Source organism: Mauremys mutica, chromosome 21 (assembly GCF_020497125.1).
Source record: "Mauremys mutica isolate MM-2020 ecotype Southern chromosome 21, ASM2049712v1, whole genome shotgun sequence".
Lineage (NCBI taxonomy): Eukaryota > Metazoa > Chordata > Testudines > Geoemydidae > Mauremys > Mauremys mutica.
Window position 1 is genome coordinate 11,418,651 of NC_059092.1, and position 24,242 is coordinate 11,442,892.

The 24,242-nt window shown below is 47.8% G+C and overlaps 1 protein-coding gene across 6 annotated transcripts in view; it reads right to left on the reverse strand.

The window, feature by feature from the left end:
* The window catches only part of CASZ1 (castor zinc finger 1), a 394,551-nt gene that overhangs the window by 332,864 nt on the left and 37,445 nt on the right, over positions 1-24,242 (reverse strand). For all 6 annotated transcript variants that reach the window (XM_044996148.1, XM_044996145.1, XM_044996152.1 and 3 more), the window contains one exon: positions 5,541-5,593. The gene's annotated coding sequence lies outside the window, so the exon portion shown is untranslated. The remainder of the gene's footprint in view (positions 1-5,540; positions 5,594-24,242) is intronic.

The following is a 24,242-nucleotide window of genomic DNA, read 5'->3' on the forward strand; positions in this document are numbered from 1 at the left end:
ACAAGCCAGTCATTGCCCAGCATCACTCTTCTTGGCCTTTTTGGAAGATCGGTACCAAGCTGTCTTGGTTCCAGGCCACAGGGATAGAACCAACATCAAGGACCTGCTCGTTTAAGCTACAACATTTCAAAAATATCCACCAACAGTTCAGTGAGTTCAGCATCTCAGGATGCTTATCAACTGGACCTGCTGATCAGAGCAAGGAAGGAGGCTGTGGCATCCTAGAAGACTCCATAGTTAAGGCTGGGCAAATGACAATCCTTCTGAAAAAGCAGCTACCTTAGCTTCATGTGGGACTGTCTCAAAGATCTGAGGCTGCTTTGAACACTGGAAGCCATACTGTAAATGGAGAAAGGAAAGGGAGGCCAACTAGCAAACAGAGAATCAGTTACAGGGCAGGTAAACAGAGCTAATGTTGGCCCAGGAAGAGCTGCTTTCATAGAATCACAGAATCTCAGGGTTGGAAGGGACCTCAGGAGGTATCTAGTCCAACCCCCTGCTCAAAGCAGGACCAATCCCCAGACAGATTTTTGCCCCAGATCCCTAAATGGCCCCCTCAAGAATTGAACTCAGAACCCTGGGTTTAGCAGGCCAATGCTCAAACCACTGAGCTATCCCTCCCCACTTTGGAGGAAGGTGCAAGAGACCAGAGGGAATGCAGTTATGAGATAACCTGTCCACAAGGAAAGTTTCCTCCCAATAGCTAGAGACTGACTAACAACAGAGAGACAATACGCTTCCTTCAGATCTAACCCCTCGTGCTACTATATTCCTATACAAACCAATTTCTTTGTGTGCGGAATTGAAGGAACTCAGGGTCACACACCCCAGGTTCCCTGGTACTCCCATGTTCCCAGATTGGTTGCTCCCTGTTGGTTAAAAAAGGGGCCTAAGACGCCTTTTACTTTGGCTCCCTTGCCTCTGCTTCCTTGGCACTTCCCTTGCACTGGTTTGGTTACTGGTTGGGCTGCTGTTGCTCCTCAGTCTCCAGCTGCTTTATCATCCTGCAACTTGCCTTGTCTTGACTGAATGGCTCCTTGTGTGTCTGCTCTTATCTTCTTCACTCTGCCTCCAAGATCATCTCATTCCATTAGATCCCACTTTTGAACATTTTCCCCCCTTCCCCAACACAGGGAACAACAGTGTCCTACTACAGCCCTCAACTCCAGTCAATACAAACATACATGCAGCGGCTCAGCTTTTCAAGTAACCCTAAGGGAGTTAGGCACCAAATCCCATCGACTTTCAATGAGAGATGAGCACCTGACTCCTTTGAAAATTCTGCCCTGTAGAGAGAACCCTACTGGCTGCTAGTATGCGCTGGATTTTACCTCTCCTTCCAGATGAGCAATTTATTCATAAGACCAAGGTGAGGAAATCCACCCCTCCCTGGCCTAAATCAAGTTTTCACATCAATTAGGCAAATTGACATCAGATTTAACATTGTTTTCAATTATGCCTGCGAAAATGCTGTTAAAGCAAACACCCAAATTGATTCAAACAAAATGCTGTGATAAAATACTCTCCGGAAAAAGCTTCAAACAGGTAAACATGGTTAATGAGGACAAGAGAAAACCTCTGTAACAGAAGATCAGCCAACCGCAAAGAGGTTCTGATCATAGGGACCAGAATATACAGTACAGCTTACAGGCATGCTGGAGACTTCATCTTCGGACAGTCTGCTCTGTCACCCAAACAACCACACATTGAGGGCAAAGCTGGCCAGATGTAGAGACTCGCAGGTAGCCTCCACCTGCCCATGGTGGAGGGAAAACTGCTACAGCCACTTGTGAGGCTTCTATTATGTTGTAGATTAATGAGAGGAGGATGTTTGGGGAGATTTGGTTAGTGATGCCATGGGAATCAAATGTGCAGGTGTGAATGGCCAGCTGTGCCCGTGCGTATTAGAAAGCGTGTGCTCTGGGATACGCTCATGCAGGCAGCTCCCTCTCAGAGCTGGTGGCACAGTGCTGAATCCTGGCCCAATGCAGGCTTGGAATGACAATGGGGGAGTGGTGACACCCCACTGACCTACATTTAGTCACTCTTGGCCACAAACAGACTCCCCACCCTTGCATCGTCCCTCTGGTTTGCATTTGGAAAAAGGAGGCCAAACAGTAGTTCCCAATGGCTTTCACTTCCAGGCAGTTCAATCATCTTTCCATTTCATTTGTGAGAAGCAGCTATGTTATTCCCTGGTGAATACCCAAGGCCATGCTTCTTGTTCAAAGGATGTCTGGTGGCTGGTTAGATGGGCGTATATTTCTGATGAACAACCCAGATGATCTAGCCCAGAATCTGTTGTATATTTAAGATTGGCACAGTGACCGCTTAGAGAGACCCCATAGGTGCATCCCTTATGGAGAGTCCCAGTATCAAGTCTCCTAGGACAATACCGTCCACCCATTATTATATAGTAGCACCTAGAGAAGCCCACCGAGTTCAAGGCCCCACTGTCTTTACGCACTGTACAGACAGACAGTCCCTACCCAGAAATCTTGCAATTTAAAAAACAGACAAGGCAGACCAAGGATGGGAGAGAAAAAGAGGTGCAGAGAGGTTAAGGGATTTGCTCAAAGGCACAAAGCAGGTCCGTGACAGAGCCAGAAATAGAACACAGGTCTCCTGACTCCCTGTTCTGTACCCAAATCATTAGACCAATAAGTAAAATAGAACATGAGCAACAGAGGGCTTTTTGCATTATTTTGTAGCCGGTACTCATTGTCTAGCAGGATGTTTGACAGGTTTCCTTCCCTTGCCTCCTACCCATCCTGACTCCCTATTCCATCAGTATTAGACAGCACAGAACCTCCAAGATGTAACAGCTCAGAAATTAGTCTTGCATATTCCCCGCATGCCAGCCAAAAAAGCTTGTTTTGATATTTGCAGAAGTGAATTAATTTGGGCTTTCAGATAAGATCTCAGACACTCCCTGATGACACTGACACCCACAGCCACAGAGGCTGATAACATCATCGGCTGACTACTCAGCTGCAGCCTTTTTCAGTCGTTTCTAGGATTATGAAATACATATTTTGTTAGGCTGGCTAATGCCAAAATTACAAAATCCATGTAATTAAGATTAATTTAAGAGCTGGATTGGATCATCCTGTGGCATCCACCCATTAATTAAAAGAAACACTTTGAATTTCAAGTGCCTGCCTTAATATTTCACTCTGTGCTGGCATTATTAACCTCTAGTTGGCAAGAAAGATTTAAGTGCCCAGGTGTAAGAGGCTGAGGGCTAACAGAAGGCTGTCTGGGCTGGGAGATAGGTGCCCTCTTCTGGAAGGTATGTATAGTGGGAGGATAAACAAATATACTGATTCTATGTGTACACATGTACATATCTCTCACTATATATATAAAAACAAACGCATGTATAAAGCATATTTATATTTTTATACACACACACACACACACACACACGTATGTACATATTCTACATGCACACTTATAATGATGTACACATCCTGTACATGAATGCTTGGGAAAATATATGGGCACATAGATATGACTTACAAACATGTGGCTACACGGAAATCTGTAGGTGTGCACATCTATGCAAGCAGTGTGAGTAGACATCTACACTCATGTGAGAGTGCACATGGCTTTCTGAGTGTACATATGCATGCGTGAAGTGCAAGTTTAAATAGATGGACACGTGCAAAGCTGTATCAGAGTGCGTGAAACAGAGCTGAGTAATCAGATGACCAAGTTTCTGCAGAATGTCATGTGAACATTTTTGATGTTTCTTTTGAGGCAATTTCATGCCCCCCAAATTTCCATCAAATCAGACAATTGCTACTGTCGCTAATTACCGCACTTGCTTTGCAGCAGCACCTGAGGTCCCAATCAGGCCCTGTGTGCTAGATGCTGTACAGAGAAACAGGTAGACACACTGCCTGATCTGAAGAGCTTCTGAGCTAAGGCATGGCTAGTTAAAACCATGCCAAATATTAAAATGCTGAACTTCAGACTCCTAGGACTGTCACCTTTCATTTAAAACAGGCCCAACACCCCCACTAGGCATGAAATGAAAAACGGTACAGCTTTGTGCTTCACTGTGAATATTTTGTTCACCTCTTGTACATCAGTCCTCGCATATTCAGATGTGTGAACACAGGTGCATACATGTACAAGGAAGTGCACTGGCATACATGCATGTGAGTCCATGTTAACTCATAGGAAGCTGGGTGGCTGAATATAAGATTTGTGTGAGCCCGCGTACATCAGACATGAAGTATGCAACACATATACATGGATGTAGGAGTGTGAATGTCCATATGGATATGTACACGAAGATGGATGAGCAAACATGCCTGACAACATGAGATGCATAAGCAGCTGGGAGGAAGTGTGTCAGCACATTTCTTCCTTACTGATACGATACCAAAAAAAAGTTTAAAAATCTTTTCCAGATCCACAAATTTTCTCTCTGATTTTACAGCTGCGGGGCCTATTTATTTTATGTATTTTTTATACTCTGAACTGCTCTCATGCAGAGACAATTTTAAATCAGAGAATAAAATCTCTCACACTGTTCCATTTTCTACAGTGCTCAACATTGCCTGAGGCATATACTGCTCTAACCACTACACATCTCACTAGTCCCCGTTCTCTTCAGCACCCCGTTGGCTGAAGCAGAACCCGGTCTATCCCATGTGTATCCCTTCATTTAACCCAGGGCCTGCAGCCAAAATGGAGATCAACATCATGTTGCTCTGCATCTAACCCACTTCCAACAGCGCCTTCTTCTGGTTGAGACCAGCCTCTCTCTCCCTGCCTTATTCCCTCTATGGCAATGGTTCTCAAACTGTGGGTTGGGACCCCAAAGTGGGTCGTGACCCCATTTTAATGGGGTCACCAGGGCTGGCTTAGACTTTCTGGAAAGCCAAAGCCCGAGCCCGAGGACTTCAGCCCTGGGCGGCAGGGCTAAAGTTACAGGCCCCCTCCCTGGGGCTGAAGCCCTTGGGCTTAGGCTTTGGCCCCCTGGTCTGGGGCATTGGCTTTGCCCTCCCCCCCACCCAGGGTGGTGGGGCTTGGGCAGGCTCAGGCTTCAGTCCCCCCTCCTGGGGTCCTGTAATAATTTTTGTCGTCAGAAGGGGGTCACGCAACAATGAAGTGGGAGAACCCCTGCTCTATATCATTCCGTGCAGCACTTAGTGTTGCCTGAACGCAATGCTTTGATAAAGTCAGTAGCTTCGCTTCTGGACACCATCATGTCGGACGCCTGACTGTTCTCCTGCAAGGCAAACTCCAATTCCTCCATTAGCTGCTTTGTATTTTCAATATATGGCAAATGTGCCTACAGGCCGGAGAAGAATTTGGGGGGGGGGGAGGTGGGGTGGAGTCGGAACGGGCATATAATCTAAATAACTAACATGAACTAAATTCTCTTCCATCTACAAATCTGTTAAATAATTCCCAATATTACCAGCCTTCCTTCTCTCTTGAGATCCTGAACAGCAGAGACAATCCATTTATACAGAACCTTGCACCAAAGTACTTCACAAACTGATGCATATAATTTCACCTACCTGTGAGACAGCAGCTGTTTAACAGAGCACAGGAATGCAGCACACCAATGAATCTGGAAGGGGAAGACAGAATGCAATTAACCAAGTTACAAATTGCAGAGACAAAAATACCCATATTTGTCAAACTTGCATTATTAATTTTTATTACTATAGCTGGGTAAACTGAGGTACAGAAAGGTTAAAGTGACTTGCCCCAGGTCACATGCAAGTCAATGGGAGAGCTGGGGACAGAACACAGGTCTCCTGGACTCCCCAGTTTCTGCTTTAAGTGCTAGACAATAAGGCATCTCAATCTAGCACCTCTACTCTTGTAAAAAGTTCAGTTGGATCTTTAGCAAGCACAAATGGTCAGGACTTTAAGTGTCATTCAAAAAGACAGCAATGAAGCAGCAGTGGCTGATAACCAGCGCAAGGATCTCTGTTGGGACCCACACGTGCAGCCATTTCTGCCAGTGATGGCAGAGCACAGAATACTGCCCTGTGCCATAAGCAGGTCCCATGCCCACCTACACCTGAAGCCAGGGCCTGGTGCTGTTTCTCGAGGTGTCGGTGTACTCTACATGTGTTCTCATTCTTGGGGAAAACGTTCATGATTATTTCATTTTGTGGCAGTAATGGAAAATACATTTTAGTGCTTGTGTTCTGCATTTGCAATTCATGTTCTCATACATGATTACATTAAGTCTGTGTTCTGTCATTTTTGATGAATGTAGCTTGTTTTCCGTAAAAAACAGACTCCAGGATGGAAAGTGACAGAAGTGAAGCTATAACAAAGGATGATCAATTTTTTATGGCCAGCACCAAATGCAGGGGGAAGTCCCTAAGTGTCTCTCCGTAGTTAGGGACCCTTCAGTCACAAGCTGAAGTGTGACCCATTCCTGTCACCACAGTGCCTCTGGCAGTCACAGGGCAGCAATGGCTAATAGCTCCTCTTTTTTTTTTTTTTTCTGAAATTGACAGACTGGCTTTTCATTAGCAGCTCAATGGTTCAGGCGGCAGCAGGAGCCGATTGGGTGATAGTGATTTGGCCTCTGCTCCTGAATTTCCACAGGTCATGAGTAAGTAGAATGGCTGATGGCAATGGGTAGGTTTGAACTAATTTACAGCTTCTTTGGCTTGTTCTGAACTATTACCAAGGCAGTGCCTATGAGCACCAACCAAGATAAGGGGCCCCCTTGTGAGAGAGTATTCCCGTCTCAAATTGCTCTGTTTCTAACCCTCCTTGTCTACTAGACGCCACGAAACTTACACAAGGCCAACAGCAGAGCCAGGTATAGAAGCCAGGTCTCCCCTGTCCCAGCCTAGGGCTCCAGCCATGAGACCAGACAGTCTTTCCAATTGCTTCTCCACTTTATTTAGTTCCTGGATAAACATGCAGCAGGCTCTGTCTATCTCACCAGAATGGTTCTTTAGCATCATCGTCTGAATGCCTTGGTCAGCCAATCCCTCAATGGGGAGGGTGGAGAGTATGCAGGGCAGGGCTAGATCTTCAGGGTTTGGCCTCATGGAAGTTCTGCCTGAGTAAGGACCTAATTAAAAGCTTGAGTAAGAAGATTTGGCCCTGTGTGTTTCCAGCATTCATGATCTTCCTCTTGACCCACAGCAGTTCCAAATCCTGGCGTGAGCACTGTCCCTATGACCTTGGGACAGATCTTGAGCGCGGGTGAAGCTAGAGAAACCAGCTTAAAGTCAGTGGAGTAACACCAGAGTCAACTTGGTGTAGGAGAGAGGAGAATCAGGCCCTTTGTCATATCCCTTGAACCCCCTCTCCTTTTTTTTTTGTTGCTGTTAAAAATCCTTGCTCTGGCTGCAGCAGAGTAAGGCAGGGGTTTGCTTCACCCTCAGGGAACTGTGCTTGCCATAAGCAGATGGTTTCGGAGATTAAGTTCTAAGAAAGCATTAGCAGGAATATCTGCGCACAGGGCCCAGGCAGCTGTCTCCTCTTGCACCTGTTCAAAGTTCTGCAGCTTTCAAAGAATAAGTGTCCTCGGGGTTGGTTTGAGGGGGGTTTGGGAAGTGTGGTTTTTTTTGTTTTTTTTAAAACAGAAGCTTTCGGGCCAAATGCAGCTGCAGCTTCCACAGAAGCTTGGATTTTTCTCCCCTGCAAACAGGCTTGCTCCAGCCACGCCATGGCCAGGAGTTTCACCTGCTGTCGTCTCAGCTCGGACACAGAATCAGGTTATTTCCTGCAATCTGGGAACTGTGATGACAAGAAGAGTTGCAGCCAGGGCAGAAATCAAAGGTAATTGCTTTTGCACCAGACGAAAGGGAAGTTCAGAGATTAAAATACACTATCCAGCCCCTCTCCACTCTCTGCTCCCATTCCCTTCACGCCTTAATTTATTTCTCCAGCAGAGCTCAGTTCAGGTGGAAGATCCAAGGTCTGGGGGGGAGCACAGGCCAGAGCAGCACTTGAGACATCTTCTACATGCTGTAGCACATGCTCTTCACTATGCTGGACCAGTACCAATGGGATAAGGAGGGGTCATAGAATCTGTGACAGGGTCAGGCCAGATGGCTACAGGAAAGTGATAGAAGGCAGATATATTAGCCCCAGGTTAAGGTGGTCCCTTTTCCCTGGGTAAGGAAACAGGAGCAGTTCCAGAACAATCAAGAACTTGCTGGAACAAATTAAGGCAGAAAGGCTAATTAGGACACCTGGAGCCAATTAAGAAGCTGCTAAAATCAATTAAGACAAGCAGGCTAATCAGGGCACCTGGTTTAAAAAGGACCTCACCTCAGTCACTTCATGTGTGAGGAGTAAGAGGTACAAGAAGCAGTAGGCATACTGCTGGAGGACTGCAAAGTACAAGCATTACCAGACATCAGGAGGAAGGTCCTGTGGTGAGGATAAAGAAGGTGTTGGGAGGAGGCCATGGGGAGTAGCCCAGGGAGTTGTAGCTGTCACGCAGCTGTTACAGGAGACACTATAGATATCTGCAATCCACTGGACTGGAACCCGGAGTAGAGGGTGGGCCTGGGTTCCCCCTCATCACCTCAACTCCCTATTTGATATAAGAGGAGTTGATCTGGACTGTGGGTCCAACCGCAGGGGAAGGTCTCTGGCCTGTCCCCCGACCCATTAGGTGGGCCAGCAGAGACTGCTGGGATTGTTCTCCTCCTTTTCCCAATGCTGCCCGGTCATGAGGTTAACCAAGTGAACGGCAGGTTTGTGCCACTAACAAAAGGAGCCAAACTGAGGACTGCCGTGCACCTCTGAGGCGAGCAAATTCATCAGAAAGCGCAGAACCCACCAAGGCAGAGGAGGAACTTCATCACAACTCATAGAAGTTTAGGGTTGGAAGAGACCTCAGGAGGTCATCTAGTCCAAGCCCTGCTCAAAGCAGGACCAACCCCAACTAAATCATCCCAGCCAGAGCTTTGTAAAGCCGGGCCTTAAAAACCTCTAAGGAGGGAGAGTCCATCACCTCCCTAGATAACTCATTCCAGTGCTTCACCACCCTCCTAGTGAATAGTTTTTCCCTAATATCCAACCTAGACCTCCCCCACTGCAACTTGAGACCATTTCTCCTTGTTCTGACATCTGCCGCCACTGAGAACAGCATAACTCCATCCTCTTTGGAACCCTGCCTTCAGGTAGTTGAAGGCTGCTATCAAATCCCCCCTCACTCTTCTTTTCTGCAGACTAAATAAGCCCAGTTTCCTCAGCCTCTGCTCAGAAGTCATGTGCTCCAGCCCCCTAATCATTTCCATCACCCTCCGCTTGACTCTCACCAATTTGTCCACATTCTTTCTGTAGTGGGGGGCCCAAAACTGGACGCAATATTCCAGAGGTGGCCTCACCAGTGCCGAATGAGGGAAAAGATTTGTTCCCCTCTAATCTGCTGGCAATGCTCCTACTAATGCAGCCCAATATGCTGTTAGCCTTCTTGGCAGCAAGGGCACACTGTAGACTCATATCCAGCTTCTCATCCACTGTAATCCCCAGGTCCTTTTCTGCAGAACTTCTGCTTAGCCAGTTGGTCCCCAGCCTGTAGCAGTGCATGGGATTCTTCCAGCCTAAGTGCAGGACTCTGCACTTGTCAAACTTCATCAGGCTTTCTTTTGGCCCAATCCTCTAATTTGACTAGGTCACTCTGGACCATATCTACTTCTCCCCGCAGCTTAGGGTCATCCACAAACTTGCAGAGGGTGCAATCCATCCAGATCATTAATAAAGCTGGTCCCTAATTATGAGCCATCCCACTCCAGCATACAGTGTTTGCCAATGCCAGAGCTAGAACACAATCTAGGCCCAGCAAGTCAGGGGTCAGAAATGCAGCAGTTCTAATACGTTAGCACATACAGTAGCAAGTCCATCGTGCCAGGAACCTCCTCTACAGACCACCAAGCTCTCCACCACCATGTCATTGAAAGAAGCTGGCCCCTCCTGTACCCACTTGGAGCCGTGGTACCCAATGAGTTATATGCTATTTGAGTTAATTACAGAATGGGTCTGGTCTAGACAAGTTGTGGGAGAAAGGAGAACCAGATCCTGACTTTATGGGCCTAATTGCTGTCATGGGTCTGAACCAAAGCCCCAGATCCAAACTATCTGAACTTGAAGGGAATTCAGATCTGAGCAACAAAGTTCACATCTAGATCCATCTCCAGATTTAATTAGCAAGTATGGCAATGATCCATAAAGATGACAAGTGTTATCTATCATCTTCGGTACCTCCCATCCAGCGATCTCAAAACACTTCACAAAAGGTATTATTAGCCCTGTTTTACAGATGACCCTGAATCAGTGGCAGAGCGAGGAATAGAATCCATGTCTCTTAATTCTCATTCCTGGGCTGTAGCCGCTAGACCACATTGCCTCCACCTTCGAGGAAGAGTTCACACTGAGGGTACATTTCACCACAGGTCACTAGAAGAAAGGGGCAAGGGCGTGTCACAGCCAGCTTGTCTCAATCAGCAGCACCACAAGGAAGGTGTACAAGGCCACATACAAAGATCTCTCAGAGAAATAAATGGCCAACAGAGTTACTTGTTTGTCTGGCTGGGAGCAAAGGAAGCCAGGATGTTCCTCGATCTGTTTCTCTGCATTAAATATTCTATGGGTTTTTCCAATCTCATTTGGCATCTTGGAGTCAGTGACTGGGGATTTTGGTCAGCCAATCAGGAGTCTAACCAATATTAGTTCAGCATTCGATAAAGGAAGAAAAAGAACAAAAATCAAATCAGCATTTGAAGGGGAGGTGTTTCTGAAGATATTTTAGATAGAGGGATCGGTAGAGCCAGGCAAATCTGCAGCTTGATATCTGTGGACCATGTTTGCAGATCATGGATGGATGCAGATCCAAATTTTACATCTAGAGCCCTGCAAATCTGCAGGTATCTCTGGACCATGTTTGCAGATAGTGGATCATATGCAGATACAAATTTTGTATCCACACAGGGCTCTAGGGATCAGAATTCTCTCAACTCGATAGGTGCACGTTAGCACATGGTCCTCCATTTATCACCTGAGTATGTATGTACAGACAGACATCTTCAGATGTGGCCAGCAATTGTAGACACCTCACTGTTTACATGCTCAACCTGAGATGCCTAATCTTCAGAGGTGCCCACTGACCTCAAGCAGAGCTGCAGGAAATCATCACCTTAGAAAATTAGGTCTCAAGCTGGGTCTCAAGTCCAGGTCTCCCATTTCCAAAGGCTAAAGCAACAATCTGATAAGGTTAGAAAATCCAGTCTTCCAAGCAGTTATGAGTGAACATCACAGAGTTCGGAACGAAGGCTCAGGTCAGATAAGCAGCCAAACGTTCTGATGCTTCTCCAAAGGGACCCATATTTTTGTCCTCAGTCCTGACACAACCCCTACCTACTTCCCTCAACAGCCAGCAAAAAAACTTCCCTGGTCTTGAGAGAACCCCCTACTGTGACAGACATCCCTTAATACAGTCAGGTGCTGAGCAAGTGCTGAGACAGATGAAGAGGAAGAGGGTCCCTGATGGGTGACAAGGAGTACTCCAGGCCGAGGAGGCAGTATGAGACAGGGCCCAAAGGTGAAAGCGGAAGCAGAGCAGTAAAGAGAAGCAGGACCAAAGGATTGGGACCAACACAGGGAATGGGAAGCAGAGAGGGGGGAAGATTATATAGAGGCTTGCAAATGAGGATAAGGTGCTTCAGTGTGATGCATAAGAGACAGGGAGCCAGTGGAGGGGTTCAAAGAGCTAGGGGGGCAGCAAAACAATCTATCAACAGTGCATGCCTTCAGCCATCAATGCCACTTTATCCCACTGCGTCACACGTCTCTCAGTACCAAGGTGCCATCTGCATTTATTTACTAATAGCAATATGTCATCTGCATCATCCACCAGCGCCAAAGCACCGACAGTATCTATCAATACCCATTTGCTATTCACATTTATCATTGCAACCCACAGCTGTCAGAGGTGGTTCACCTATCATAAACAATGTCTGATGAGCACCCTATGTGCTAGGGTGCCACCTGCACCTCCCTAGAAAACACCTCACTCATTAGAATGTCTTGGGTGGGAGAATTAGTTAATTCTCTGGTGCAGTCTTAATGTAATGCAAACGCCTGTGCTTAGGACAGGCAAGTTGGGGTGCTTCTTCTGGTCAGAGGAAGAGGCTTAAGCCCTGCCCTTTCAACCTCTGGATAGGGTCTGTCTACACAACCCAACAGTGCCATCTGCAGGGCTTGAGTTGGGTCACTTTGCATTGGCTCTGCTAGTCATTCTATTTTTTTTAAGTCTTCCCTTTTTGAGCTACTGATTCTACACCTTCATTTAAAAAAAAGTAAGCTTCTATCCCTCCCGGTTGTGATAATAATCTTCAGAATTTGAACTGAGTGTAACTGATGTAGTGATGTGTGGCTAACTCTGCAGACTGCCTGGAACAACTGCTCTAACTGGTAAAGGTGTGAACTATCCCCCTCTTCAGCTCAACAAAAAGTTAACTCTGAAACCTAATGAAGCCCATTTACATGTCAGCAATATTAACCATTTCACTGCTGACCGAAGCACACAAAAAAGGAGGGAGGCAATCATATTATGAGGAGCTGCACAGTCTATGGTGAGTGTCATCTCATTGTGGTGTCTTGCATGGGTGAAGCTGGGTTTGAGGCCAGGACACAGGAAAGTACGACAACTCTTTTGTATCCCAATTCACCTGAATCTATCAATTCCAGGGAACAATTTATCAATCTGCCATCTCCATCACTGGATATCAGCCTATTGATCTTGGTATCTGCCACCTACATCAATCAGCACCACGGTAAGCCCTGCTTCTGTCATTGCTAGTGTACCATCTGCACCTATCAATGCCAGTAATCTGCTAGTATCTATCAAAGTCCAAGCATTTTCCATAGTGATTCTACACAGCTGAGGGTGGGGCCCATGTGATAAACTGCCGGGAAATGGAATTTGCTATGCACTTGGATCGCCTCACCTGCATGCTCCCTATTCATCCCTCTCAGCTGGGATTGTTTCCACCTTCCCATACCTTGCAAACAGCTGCATTAAAAAAAAAATCCCATCCCACTACCAAATCACTAATCATGTTTGTTATGGTAACGCCTCAGGTCCGACCAAAAGTGGGGTCCCGTTGTGCCAGGCGCTGCACAAATATAGAAGAGTAGTCAGTCCCCGTCCTAAAGAGTTTCCAATCCCAATACATAAAACAGACACAGAGTGGGGAAAGCAGCAGAGGATTGAAGCAAACGTCATGTTAGTGCCACTGTGTTTTGGTGGCCGGGGAGGATTAGTTAGGAGAGAATCAGGTAAATGAAAATAAAAGGGAAGGGAGTGGGTTAGGAGGACAGAGCACCGGAGAAGAGGTAAGATGGGCAAGTGTGGAGGAGAGGAAGGGGGCCCCAGAGGGTTGGTGCAAACAGCCAATTGGCACAGGGCAGAGACGGGCAATACCCAAGTCCTGGACCGGTGACCGGATTGCAAGCAGGTTTTCCTGCAAATCATTAGGGCTCAAAGCGGGAGCCTCATCCTCATGGGAGAATTGTTGAGAATCTCCTCTCCCCAAGGGTACAAGGAATCTGGTTCTTACCCTCCCAGCCAGGTGAGCTCGCAGGCCTTCAAACCAATAGGGTTGTGTACACAGAACAGCTCCCTGAGATCATGGTTAGTCTGCCTGCCCCGCACTAACCATCATTTCCTCCCCCCCAGAGGTCTGTGCCGTTGGATGCATGGCCCTAAGGCAGTCTGGCTTTGCGGGAGGAAAAAATTGTGCCGATGCAACATTAAAACACATTCCTAATGTTGTTTTTCAGCAAACTATGTGGCATACCCATAACCTCGGTGGATGTGACGTGGTCTAATGGGTTCACCTCCATGCATTTGCGATAGCTGACTCGTGGCAAAGGCAGCCAGCCCATGTTCACGTCAATGCAATGTTTGTGCCATCCCCCATCAGGAGGTGTTCTCTACCAGTGCAGTGTACACCATTTACTCACGTCCCTGCACAACCTGTTCATGCCAGTGATCCACTGGTAGCCTTTGATGCTACCCATTTGATGGGTTGCTATCACTGTGCCCTCTGCATATAGCACTGCCAGTGCACCCTCTGCATTTATTGCTTCCTGTGCATCACCCAGCAATACTAACGTTCCATGTGCATCAAACACGAGAGCGCCATCCCTATCCAATCATACTGGTGGCCTACCTGCATTTTGTAACACATGCCATCTGCATCTGTGTAGCCAGCAATACCAGTGTGCCATCAGCAGCTGTTACCTTCCATGGGGGTTGGCACCACTGTATTTTTTTTTTTTGCATTAGACACATTTGAGCCTCTTTCCAACCTCCTGTTGCCAGGATGCCAAGAAAAAAGGGGGGCCTGGTGGTATACGGCACAGATTCTGCCCCCAGCTATACCACCAACTCACTGTGTGCTCTCAGGCAAGTTGCTTTGCCCACCCATGCCTCAGTTTCCCCATCCACAGAATGAGGATAAGAATTTTGACCTCAGAGCCTGGGGCATTCAGCTCCAACAGCAACGAGCACCACAGAAATTGCCTATCAATAAACAAATAGAGATGGCACCAAGGGACCAGAGGTCCTAGTGAACTCCCCTTCTCCCATCCCATCGCCAATCTTGCCAGGGAGAACAACTGCCGGGGCTACCCTTCTTCTGCCTGCAACTGCGCAGAAGTCCGGCCAGTTCCATCCTCATCGAACCATCCTGCCTCTATTTGATAAAGATGAATATTGCTTTTTAAATAAATATAAAAACTCTGCTTCCTCCTTGGCGAGTTCATTTTGAGTCATTTTATCTCTTTCATTCCCCCCCCCCCAAGATTTTTTTCCCCAAATAATGTGATTAAGTGAGTCAGCGTTCTGCTTTCCCTGGCAGTCTCTGGATTTAATTCAGTTTGAGGACTGCAACCTTTGACTCCTTTTTACTATACTAACCCAGCTAAGAGAACACTTAGCGATTTCTCCGCTTCCTACTGGGAGAGGAGCTGGGGGGGGCGAGGGGGGAACCGAGGTTGGGGGGAGGAAGGGAAACAAACTTTCACATAAAATTATGGTATATGGATAATTGAGAAGTTTAAAAACATGAATCTAATTGTGCTGTCCCCTGAGAAGCAGATATTGAGCCATCCTATAAAAGGCTTGGAGTATCCCAATGGTGATTTATTGCTAAATCCTAGTATTTTTCAATACATTATAGTTTTTAAATTGTGTTTAAATTGAGTGTAGAAGAGCAGAGGCCATTAGGAGATGCAGAAATGATGATTATATTTAAATATTCATGCACGCAGTACCTTATTATTGAATCTGAACACTAACAAAATCAATATTAAGTGCGGTTTGACATGAATTTATTTATGAATTTCGACTTTCTAAGTACTGTATTTTTTCACTCAAAAATTGTGAGTATAATGTAGTAATGATATCAAAACAGAGTGTCAGAGAGCATTAGCCGAGGAGGTTATAAACCTCCATATTACAGGGCCCCATATCGCCCTCAAAAGTGCTTAGTGCACAAAACCAAAATGGGTTGGTTTTTTTTTTGAAACACGTAAATATATACACACACACACGCACACAGGAAGGAAATTCTCAGGTCGGAAATTGCACTGCAGCAGCTTTGATTACTCTCAGAACCTGCTTCAAGGACCAAGTGAGCTGGGATTTGGAGACACCCAAATCTGAATGGAGTTGTTTGGGCATGTGGTTTTTGGGGGAAGCTCGGTGTTCTGGTAAAAGGAGCACAGCCAGCAGCATGGCCTGGCATGGAGTGTACCCAAGATCCCTATCAGAAGGGAACCAAATATATATAAATCCATGCCAAGAATCCACCATCACCTCCCTCTCCATCTGTTCCTGCTGGGTTCAGCTGTTCTGGCACCTCAGGGAGGAAATTGCCCCAGTTGGGAATCTCACAGATAAAGAGGGTTAGATTGGGAATTTTGTGCTGGATGGTGGGGGTAGAGTGAGGACGCCCTCAGCTCATGCATCACATGTAATACCAGGAAGGGGCATGGGAACAGGATTGGGTTCATAACAGGCTCTGGAACAGACAGCAGAGCAGGTGAAGATAATAATAGCTTGAAGCCTTTACCCAAGGCTCTCAAAGAGCTGAGCAAAGATGGGGGAACATCCCCATTTTATAGGTGGGGAAACTGAGGCAGCAAGTGGTGCAATCTCATTTTTTTCCAAAGGTCTCCACTGATTTAGGGTGTCTTCATTTTCAGGCATGAGCGTCTCATGTTGGGCACGCAGCAACAGAGGACCCCAAAATTAGAGGCTGCTTTTGAAAGCTGGGGCCTTGGTGACTTGCCCAAGATCCTCCAGTATAAGAGTGAGGATTAGAACTCAGCTTCCCAGACTCCTAGCCACCGCACTCTGATCACTAGCAGAATGGCATTGTCTAGAGTTCCTGCTGGTGAGTCCTGTGTGGATCCTTGCCAGGGTTTGTACCACCCTGTGATTAAATGTGGTAACAGAGCTTTCATTAGTGGGAGGTTGAATTTTTCAGTTTGGATGCAGGGGGAAGGTCCAGACTGAAGCCCTGCTCAGACTGGACTCAACAGACTGTGGTGAGGATATTTACCTACTTATGCACCTGGGCAGCCTGGAGTGAGAGCTGTTGTGGCCTCCTGCACCTTGGAGTTCTCAGTTATGGCACAGACTCCCCGAACTCCATCCCCATTGACTCGTGGGGACCGCTCTTAGATGTGAGGGATTAATTGAGCCTCTGGTGCCCATCCACACCTTGGCCTCTGTGCTGAGGCTGCCAACAAGGGGTGAGATTTGTGTCATGTGTAGAGATAGTTTGGGGGAAGGGTTAGTGCCCTGCAAGGAACCAGACAGTCTGCTACAGGCAGAGGCGGCTCCAGGCACCAGTGCAGCAAGCCTGTGCCTGGAGCGGCAAGCTGTGGAGGGTGGCTTGCCGGTCCCCATGAGTGCGGCAGTCAGGGAGCCTTCGGAGGTGTTCCTGCGGGAGGTCCGCCGGTTCGGCAGCAATTCAGCGGCAGGTATAACGAAGGCGCGGGACTGGAAGATCACCCGCAGAAACGCCACCAAATCCGTGTGACCAGCGGACCGCTCGCAGGCATGCCACTGAAGGCTGCCCGACTGCCGTGCTTGGGGCGGCAAAAAACATAGAGCTGCCCCTGGCTACAGGGACCACCATGCAACCATCTAGACTCTGTCCGATAGTCCGTGGGCCGAAGCAGCCAATCACTCACTCTGCTCTCATTTTCTAGTGTAGGAACTGCACCCATCCTGGCGTCATTCTCAATGGGACGTGCTCTCACTGCTATATGCAAACTGCATCCAGATCGGAGTCAGGTTGCAGACTGTGTCAAAGTAAGGTGAAACCGGTTGGGTTGACCTCAGTCCAGATCATGGTTCAAAAGTGCCTGCAGCGCAAGAATAACACCATAAAGGGCAATGATGGGCACTATGGCTTAACCACCCTTCTCTGCCCCTGGCCTTCTGGAGAGGCTAATGCAGCAGCAAAACAAGTCTGGCATGCATATATGAGAGAGAGAGAGAGACACACACTGACTCTCAATTTTTTCTTACTTCCTCACTGGGGCATGATCCAATGCTCACTGAAGCCAGCAGAAAGGCTTCCATTGACTTCGGTAGGCACTGGATCGTGCTGTAAGGGCCACATTTTCAGGTGCTCAGTACCTGCAGTCAGGGCCAGATGCTCAAGAGGGCTCAGCTCCCACTTAGTCATCTGAATTGAGCCAGATTTGCAGAGCAACCCAGCACTCAATGTACCCTCAGTGTGCTGAGTTTCCTTGAGAATCTTGCCCTAGGAGCCACGAGTCAGGGATGCAGAGCAAACCGGGTACCATGGGAATGTTGTCAAGAGCCCAGGGTAGAACTCCTGAGCTCAGAAGGTTCTTTGCCTGGACCCTCCAAGGTCAACAATTCTCTGCAGCTCCCCTCACCCTCAGCAGCAAAGAGAATGCTGAAGACGACCCCCCGTGAAAGCCATTTTCAGATACTGAATTTCTGCTCAAACTAATCTTTTCTTCCTCTTTCCTGCCTCCTTATTCTCTAGCCTGCATCTCTCCTCCCCTCTTGTTCCGGCATTTCCCTGTACAGCCTGCCGGGCTCTTAATGGACTGGCAAAGTTCTTTGGGGACTGGAACTGACACAGAAACCCTTGTAAGGTATCCCCTCATGGAAGGAGTTTGATCACAGAATGCTGACATGATGGCAGATCGTGCAGCACAGCAGGGAGGGGGGCACATGGCAGGGCAAGCGGCTGCAAAAACATCACTCATTAAAATTAATACTTTTCTCATTTTCATCTTAAAAAGAATGCTTGGATTCAGCTTGGGCTGAGTCCCCGCGAACAGAGATCTGCATTAACAGCCACCAGCATACCCAGTTTGGCTCAATTCGTGGTCTGCACATGGAGAATGGACATGCAGCAAGAGAGGGAGCACACTCTCCAGTCCAAGGGTCAGGAGCCATTGATGAAGCTCAAGACTGCATGGAGATGGAGGAAACCAGTCCCCCTCTAGCCCCAGAGAGAAGAATTGCGGGATCCTGCCAGTGCCTTTGAGGCCTGAACACCGTCAGCCCAAGAAAGAGCCCAAGCAACTCTTGTCATTGGATGTCAGAACTTCTGAGCTGAGAATGGGCCCCCACTGTACCAGGCACAGTACAAACATGGTAAGAGACGGTTCCTGCTCCAGAGAGCTTACAATCTACAGAGACAAGGCAAGCACAAGGCAGGAGAAAGGAAAGATTACTGCCCCATTTTATAGATGCAGAACTCAGGCACAGAGAGGGTAAGTGACTTGTTGTCTACACAACAAGACTGCAGCAGAGCTCAGAATCGACTCCCAATGCCTTGAGCACAAGACCATCCTCAGACTGGGACCCACAATTCACCACTGGTGGTAGTAATAGTGGAAACTGGAGCACAGACAGAGCTCATGAGTTTTCACCGTCAGGCTGTCGAGCCCTGTTCTGATCCCCAACTATGCTATGGCTTCCACCTCCACTCCCACCCGTGGCAAACCACAGGACCTATATTTGCCAGTGTTAGATGTAGTCTCGGAGACAGGATGCTGGACTGGATAGGCTGGAGATTTGACTGGATGCAGCAGTTCCAGAGTTGCAGTGAGGTCTTGTTTTCAGACGAGCTGAGCACCAGCAGTTTCTGCTGGTTTCGGTGGAAGCTGTGGGTGCTCAGCACCTCCAAAATCTAGCCCACCTTATCTATAGCCTGGTTCTCCTGAATGGATGAATTGTTGCTCAGCAAGAGATGCCCTGTCTTGAAGATTTTGCTCACCAGGAGATCTCTAACATGGGCACTCTTTTTAAAAACTAACAACTAGTTAATGGAAAAACTTAAGTGTCTGTATCAATATTTTAACACAACTGTTACAAGGAAAACTGGGGGAGGCTGTCTCCTCCCCACTCATTAAATCGGTGTGGCAGGCTGTTCCTTAACTAAGTGAATATCCTGGAAATTTTAAATCTCCAAAGCACAATGACAGATTCCAAAAGCTTTCCAATCAAGAGGTTCCAAACCTCCCCTCCTCTTCCAGCAGCTCCAACCAGGCTGCCTGCAAGAGTGCTCCACAAGAAAGGAATCCAACCAGAGGTAGAGAGCCTGATTCTGACCTCTCTGTAGTACAAATCAAGAATAACGCCACTGAAGTCAATGGGCCTGAGTCCCCATGGCCTTGCACTTTGTATGGGCATCAACAGCAGCATAAAGCAATTGCCAAACCCCAGCCATTGTGACTTGGTAGCATTTTACAGCCCCCTGGCCCTGGGGTAAGGGACAACACAAGTAACAGCAAGGCAAAAATCAGTGTAAGTGAGATCAGAATCTGGATTGGAGAATCTAGAGATAGAAAAGGACTGATGAGGTCCCCCCCAGTTCAGCTCCCAGCCAGTGCAGGAGGACCGGCCATTTACCAGGGATCTGCAAATTTGTGCTTGGTGCAAATAAAACACATGGTGGGAGGAGAGAGAATTATATCATCAGACACCCATAGAAGAATGAGCCTGGACTGGGGGCACCAATCAATGCTCTACAACAGGGGAGAATCAGTCAACGGTCAAGATGAATTTAGAGAACTTTGAACTGGAATATTCACCAGTGTTTTAAAGGTGGAGGCAGAGGGGGAAAAGTGCTATCATCAAGGAGAAAAAAAAAACGAAAACAAAAAAAACAAACCCTCTTTTCCAGTAAATCGATGTATTTTGCTCTAATTTTATTAGGAATATAAAAGGAGCCTTTTCAAAAGTGCTTAGAGAGCAGAAAGAAAAAAAAAGAAGAGATAGGGAAGGCTAGCAGTGGAAACATTAGTCTGTCTGTATTAGGAATCCCATACTCACATTTTATTGTTACTGTCAGGATGCAAAAGGCAGCGCTTAAAACAAAATAATACATAATGTATTACAGGGGCATAAACATCAGCAGTCATTTTTATTTTAAAAAGAAAATGCAAAAAAAAAAAATAATAATATGGAGATGGCTCATGAGTGAGGGATCGGAGGCGCACCATTTATATCTGTGTCCACCAAGATAATCAAAAAGGTATTAGAGCAAATGATGGAAGGGGGGATTGCAAAGGACTCCTCAGCAGTTTAGTGCTGCTCTTCTCTTTGCTCGGCATCAGAGAGATGGGGAAGTGAGAGGTGGTTTAAAGGGGCCGTTGGGGGAATTTTCTGGTAGAGAAAAAGGGAGCCTTGAACTCTGGAGAAAGGGGCTCTGCAGGGAAAGTGTAATTAATGAGCTTTGTACTTTGGAGATGTGACATCGACATGAGTCAGTGAGAACGGAAAACAGGTCTGTGTTTTGGTGAAAATTTTGGCCCATTTTGGGGGCGAGGGGGTGTCAAAATCTGAAATTTCAATGGGAAAAAAGGTCATTAAGTTTTTCCACCAACTCTAATTATTTTTTTTGTCTAGTTCTGCCTATTTAGGACTATCCATTTTTTTGAGGCCGGCGTTTACCTTGTCGGTAGCACCATGGGGCCCACGGCCTGAATGGGGCTCTCTAGGCTCTACCATAATACAAATAAATTATAAGAACCATTTGGAGCTGAAAAATCTAAAAGTGAGCAAGGGCAGGGGGTGGGGGGAAGCTGGCTCTCCCCCCCCCCCCCCAACTCCACCTGCCAAGACCTCTCTCTTCCAACTGGCAACTCAATTCCACTATTTCCTTCACAGGCCTTACTCAGCTCCCAGAGCCTCCCTTGCAGCTTCAGCATGCATCAGGGACTCTCCCTCCACACCTGACCCCAGCCTCCCTGCCGCACATCAGCCAAATTCTACCACCTATTTCCGTAAACCATTGCATCAGCTTATCTACATCCTCAACTTCTTCGCTCAGCCCTGTCAGCACACAGCTTTCGCCACCACCCTACACTGCAGAGCATGCCCACCACTCCCATTTAGCATCCAAGTTCTAATGCAGACACTGTCAGTCCCTTCAAAAACCCACCCCAGTTTCTACCCTACTCCCCCTTAAATCCCATCACAACATATAGGGCCATCTCCCTCCATTCCACCATTGACACACCCCCGACCCCGTCCCATCCATATCATCCTCCATCACATTTAGGATGTCCCTGCACTTTTATAGCCTGCTGCCAGCTCCACCATCCTGCCTCAACATCTCATCGCAGACTTCACCTCCTCCTTTGTATTCCCACAGAACCTACCCCCACCAGTCAAATCCAGCACAGCCCTGCTATCCCACACCAACATCTCTCATAGATTTGATCATCTCAGCAGTTTTCTGTAGAAACCTCTGTTAACCCACTTCAGTTTCCACCCCGCTCTCCCACCACATTACCTCAGCTTTGGGGACAGACTCACACACACCCTGTTGCCCCAATGAGGATACAGGGTTAATTGGGTTTGTTATGTGCATGTCTCAAGGGAGCCACAGTTTCCCTTCAAACTGCCTCCTTTCCTCACAGCTTCTCCTTTTGTTTCACATTGGGGACAGAAAAGGCCCCCTGACCGGCATGGGTTACCATGTATGACCTGGGGCAGAAGTGAATCCTGAAGGGAAGGGGACAGGTGCATAGAAGAAGGCACAAAGATAAGAGTGTGGGGAGAATGCAATGAGTGTGACTGGAGTGAAGTAAGTGGAGAACATAAGAGACAGGATCTGAAGTTAGGCCAGGGCAGCATCATCTGCAGTCTTGGAGAAGTCTGAAATGGATATGGCAGCCAAAGGTAGCCTCAGGTTGGGAGTGGTGAGCTCATAGCAACAGGGGAGGGAGCATTGTGGCTGGAGTGAAGAGGAGTAATGCATAGCTTATCAGGCAGTCCCAGAGAGAAAGAGATTCCAGTCCTCAAGGCAGAAGACCAGTACCTGGACCAGTTTTAGTCCCCGGGATGGAAAGGAAGGGTCAGATTTTTTAAATGCTTTGCAGGAGGGAGCAGCAAGATGTGGCAACAAGCTGGCTTTGTAGGGAGGAAGAGAGCCAGGAGTCACAGGGGGCACTCACGTTTTGGTCCTGAGGAGGATAGAGAAGATGCCAGTGGTGGAGGAAAGAGGAGGCAGAACATGGTTAAGAGGGACAAGAAGAAGCTTAGTTTTGGCCCTGTTGAGCTGGAGTTGCCAGCGCGCCATCCAGGAGAGCCAGCTGGGTCTAGGCACTTAGCAAGTGAAAAATAAGTAATGCAGTTTTATGTAGTGGTGGGGAGAAGAGACACCACAAAGCAGCCTGACCCAGGGGCGGCTCCAGGCCCCAGCACGCCAAGCGCATGCTTGGGGAGGCATGCCACGGGGGGCGCTCTGCCGGTCACCGGGAGGGCGGCAGGCGGCTCCGGTGGACCCTCCGCAGGCACGTCTGCGAGAGGTCCACCGGAGCCGTGGGACCGGCGACCGGCAGAGCACCCCCCGCGGCGTGCCGCCGTGCTTGGGGCGGCGAAATGGCTAGAGCTGCCCCTGGCCTGACCCCCTTGAGTACATTTCCTTTTTGCATACAGAGAACATAGACTTTAAATATTCCAACTGATAGCTGGATCCAGCACCCCTCAGACCCTCTACATCCGGGCACCCCGCCCTGGAAAAAGCAGCTTTTCCTTTTCATTCCCTGCAGACTCTCAGCAGGCCTCAGGGGTTCTACCCCCCATTTCCCTCTATGGTTGCACCAGCTTTGTCACATTATATCATGCACAGTGATGTGGCATGGCCATAGTGACCTGATGGGAGGACTGTCAAGAGGATGTGACAGTTGATGCCCTGAACAGGCACTCATCTGGGGCGGGAGGAGGTCACAGAAATGGTGTAGGAAAAAAAATAAAAACAAGGATTACGCAGCTTTGGGAATGGAACAAGACATGATATAAGGGGCCAAGAACCCTGAGATGGGAACACAATGGGCCGACTCTCAGCTGCCCCGCATCTTGGGTCACAGGGCACAGAGTAGGGGGTGAATTAGGCGTGCTGAGTTCCTTGACCTGGACCAAGTTAGGAAACTGAAAGGTTGGGCCCTGAAGGTTGGATTTGTTCCCCTCTGTAGCTGGGGTGTCACATTGCCACTTCCTGCAGTGATGTGTGATGCTCTGCAATTCAGGGGGCATTTGCTGCGGGGAGATGGAGAAGGACTGTCAACTGGGAGCTAGTGCCGGGGAAACAGATTTCCATCCCCAGCTTCACCAATGATTGGCTGTGCAACCTCAGGCAGGTCACTTCACTTCTCGGGGCCTGAGTTTACCTGTGAGGTAGCTAAGTGTTATGGGTAAACATCACCCTACCTCTAATGCTCGGAAAGAGCGTCAAGATCCTAGGATCAGAGGCCCTATATAAATGCAAAGCACTGGTGTTATTACAGTGGTTTCAGATATTGAGGGGGGAGGGTGTCACAAGTGTCAACCTTCAGGGCTCTGCAGATGGTAGGTGTTGGGAGCTCTGAAGGAGATAAGCTCTACAGGTGTCTCCTAACAATGAGCACAGTTACTGGGGGCTCTGCAGGAGTCTGTTCAAATCCAAGTGGTGACATAAGTGGAACGAGTTTGCTGGTCTCAACCTTACTTTTGGATGTGCTTTGTCTATGCCATGAAACAACTATGTGTTAGAGGCCTCTGTTCAGGAGAGGATCATGGACAGCAAGTCGGGGCTGAGATGCACTGCTAGAACTGAATAAGTGGCAGTATTGGGGGCAGAAATGGAACAGCAAGATCAGTTGCAGACCAGGAGTGAGGGGCACTGGCAGAGCGGAGTATGGGGAGCTTGCCCCTGCCCATGGTATACCTGGCT